The 4,049-nt window shown below is 41.5% G+C and overlaps 1 pseudogene; it reads left to right on the plus strand.

Moving 5' to 3' along the window:
- Positions 1–1,154: 1,154 nt before the first annotated feature.
- On the plus strand, positions 1,155–1,991 carry LOC127221219 (voltage-dependent anion-selective channel protein 1-like; annotated as a pseudogene).
- The last annotated feature ends 2,058 nt before the right edge of the window (positions 1,992–4,049 follow it).

The following is a 4,049-nucleotide window of genomic DNA, read 5'->3' on the forward strand; positions in this document are numbered from 1 at the left end:
TGATTTTTCACCAGACTGTTTTTGTTTCAAAAGTGATTGCTATTGAGAGTTTATCTTGTTCAGCCTGTCTTTCCCTTATGACTAATGTAAGTACCTGTTCTTTCCCCCAGTCCTGACACAGCATCCAGCAAACTGTTACCCAAGATGTGTTGTGAACATCCTTTGGGAAACCACCTGTGTACTGTTTGTATTTTCCCAGTCTCCAGAAAAGCTGCCTACGTAATGTGCACGTGCTCACACACCAAAGGCAGCTTTTCTTTTAATTATTTTTATACCATCAGAATGAGAAAACCGTTAGCATGAGCTTTATTGGTTTCTACCATTTACTCTTAAGAAAACCGGGCAAAAATTTTGTATGGATTATGAAATTTTGTAACTGTCTAAATCATGCTTGAAGTGACTTTTAAAACAAAACAATGAGGATAGGGGCATAGCTCAGTTGTGGAACAGTTGCTAGCATGTACAAGACACTTGGTTCTCAGCACCACAAAAAGAAAATGTTGTGTTTTTAACCAGCACAGTCTCTGGCTCCCCAGTAAGGTATGATGCTAGTAAAAAGTGGCCTTCTGTCTGACAGTGGCAGAAACTAATTTGTAAACTGCACCACACCCCTATTTGAGCAATGATGTCCTTAGTCCCTGCCCAGAGCTGGTGCACCTGGGTGTGGCCTAGAATTCTGCCTTTATACATACAGCTTTCTACATGTTACCACAGTTGTGTGTTCAAATCATAACTTTAGTATTACACACCATATTTCTGGCTAACTCATATTTTAGGAAATTTCTAATAATCCATGATACAAAGTGTACACGGTTGGTTGGAGTGGACTTAGAACAATATCAGGGGCCTTGTGTTTGTTAAATGAATAATTCCTCTGGACTTCCAGGACAAAAATAACATTTTTGTGCTGTTTGCTTAGGAAGAACTCTACTCACACTCTCAATGGAAGACTGAAATGCAGACTCGAAGTTAGTTGAGTGTCATCTTTGGAAGAATGGAGAAATCAAAGATGGGTCTTCTGGAAGAGCTGTTCTTACAAAAACCACAATTATTTAAAAACAAACAAACAAAAAAACCTTCTGAGGCTCTGAGCCAAACACCCCCCCCCCCCGCCATAGCTACCTTCCCTCCCGCCATTCCTTTCTTCCGAGAACATGGCTATGCCTCCCACATATACTGATCTTGGCAAGTCTGCCAGGGATGTCATCACCAAGGGCTACAGCTTTTTCTCAATAAAACTTGATTTGAAAACGAAATCTGAGGTTGAACTGGAATTTACCAGCTCAGGCTCAGCCAACACAGAGACCATCAAAGTGAACAGCAGCCTGGAAACCAAGTATAGTTTGACCTTTGCAGAGACATGGGACACAGACAACAAACACCCTGGGCACCAAGATCACCATGCAAGACCAGCTTGTATGTAGATTGAAGCTGACCATTGATTCATCCTTCTCACCTAACAACGGGGGCAGAGGAGGCTGATACAATCAAGATGGTACAAGACAGACCATATCAAACTGGGCTGTGATGTAGACTCTAACATCATTGGGCCCTTGATATGGGCTCCTCAGCTATGAGGGTTGACTGGCTGGGTACCAGATGAATTTTGAGACCTTGAAGTCCCAAGTGACCCAGAGCAACTTCGAAGCTGGCTACAAGATGAATTCCAGCTTCACACTAATGTGAACAATGGGATGGAGTTTAATGTCTCCATTTACCTGAAGGTGGACAAGAAGTTGGAGGCTGCTGTCAATCTCTCCTGGACAGCAGGAAACATTAATGCTCACTTTGGAATAACAGGCAAATATCAGGTCCACCCCTGATGCCTGCTTTTGGGTCAAAGTGAGCAATTCTAGCCTGACTGGCCTAGGGTACACTCAGACTGTAAAGCCAAGTATCAGACTTATCAGGATATTGTCAGCTCTGCTGGATAGCAAGAACATTAATGTGGGTAGCCACAGCTTGGTCTAGGACTGGAATTTCAAGCATAAATGAATATGGTACAATCTTTAATTTTAAGCTATTTTGCAGCATACCTACTTTCAGAATTTAGTGTACCTTTTAAGGTATGTTGGGGATGCAAGAATTGATTATTACTACATTAGCTGTCCAGGCTAAGGATGACTCAGCTTTAAGTTACTTAGCATTTCCTAGATGCAGCAGAAACCCCATTCCAGAAAGGGTCGTTTTAGCTGTAGACATGGGCTGAGGATGCGCCCCTCTAGAGATGCCAGGGTGCAATTGGAAGCTGGGAATGTGTGGGCCCTTTGCAAATCTGTAGCTTCCTGAACATCTAACCTTGGTGTCCTGACCCTAACTGCTGAGAAGCACGTACACACCTGTGAGAAAGGAAGTGTTCCCATCCTTGCCTATCAGTTACCTGTTTAATCTTCAGGGTATGGTTATCAATTTCTTTCATGCCATTTTAGGGTGGGGAGGTTGGGCATGATAGAGCCAGTCATTCAGGATTTAATTCTTCCTTGTGCTGTAATGTGGTTTCCTTTTCCTTCCTTCCTTCCTTCCTTCCTTCCTTCCTTCCTTCTTTCCTTCCTTCTTTCCTTCCTTCCTTCTTTCCTTTCTTCCTTCCTTCCTTCTTTTCTTCCTTCCTTCCTTCTTTCCTTCCTTTCTTCCTTTCCTTCCTTCCTTCTTTCCTTCCTTCCTTCCTTCTTTTATTCCTTCCTTTTTTCCTTCTTTTCTTCCTTCCTTCTTTCCTTCCTTCCTTCTTTCCTTTCTTCTTCTTCCTTCTTTTTCGCCTTCTCCTCCTTCTTCTGTACTTCCTTTTTTTACTATTGCACCAGAGTATGAGAAAGCTTCCAGGGTCGCCAGCTTTAAGCTGGGCAGGTAATTGCAGTCACACCATGACAACGCTAGGGATCTAAAGTGATCTCTGTTATTATCTCACCACTCTATTTTTTTAGCAGTTTAATGGGCACATTATAGAGTCTTCTATTTTGTGTGGAATTAGTTCTTCCCCTTTAAACACTGTAAATAACATCACTTAAAATAAAACCTGAATAAAATATTGAAACCTCAAAGAAAAGAAAACCTCCAAACTATGGATTTATGTCCACTCTCACTAGCTTTGAATGTTGTCTTGGGCAAATATGCTTTGATGAATTAAGTAATGCTTGTAGCCATGTGCGGGGTGCTCACTTTGAATCCCGGCACTTCAGAGACAGAAGCAGGCAGATCTCTTGAGTTTGAATACAGTGTTGTCTACATAGTGAGTTCCAGGCTAGCTGGGGCTGCACACTGAAAGCCTGTCTCAAAAAAAAAAAAAAAAAAGGGATGAATAATCCACAAACGTAGACACGTAGGAGGGGCTTATATTCATTCCACATGAGTGATGTAACAATGGACCACAATGGTGACTTAAAATAAGGGAATAGCATTCATAGTTTGGAGCTAGAAGTCTGAAATCGAGGTTCAACAGGCTGCACCCTCTCTGGAGGCTTTGGGAGAATGTGTCCTGCTTCCCCTCTCTCCCCATCTTTACAGACAATCCTTTTGTTTCCTGGTTACAAAGGTATCACACTGCTCTCTGCTCTCCCTCTCTATGTCGCTTTCCTCTTCTAATAAGGATGCCCACCATATCAGATTAATGGTTCCATATTCCATCATCCTATTTAACTATGTATGCAATTATCATATTTTCTATAAAGCTCATTCTTTTTTTTTTTAATGTGCATTGATATTTTGCTGTGGATGTTAGGTACCCTAGTACTGGAATTACAGACAGTTGTCAGCTGTCACTATTATTGAACCCAGGTCCTCTGGAAGAGCAGTCAGTGCTCTTAACCACTCAGCCATCTCTCCAGCCCCATAAAGCCACATTCTTAAATTCCAAGTATTAGAGCTTCAACACAGTTTTGTGGGGACACCGTTTGTGCTAGTTTAGTTAGGTTTTTTTGTTTGTTTGGGGTTTTGGTTGTTGTTTAGTTTTTTGTTTTTTGTTTTGTTTTTTGGGGTTTTTTTTTTGTTTGTTTGTTTTTGTTTTTTTCTTTTCTCAACTTGACAGTCTAGAGTCATCTGTCAAGAGTAAACCCTTA

Source organism: Phodopus roborovskii, unplaced genomic scaffold (genome assembly GCF_943737965.1).
Source record: "Phodopus roborovskii unplaced genomic scaffold, PHOROB, whole genome shotgun sequence".
In the NCBI taxonomy this organism is placed as follows: Eukaryota; Metazoa; Chordata; class Mammalia; order Rodentia; family Cricetidae; genus Phodopus; species Phodopus roborovskii.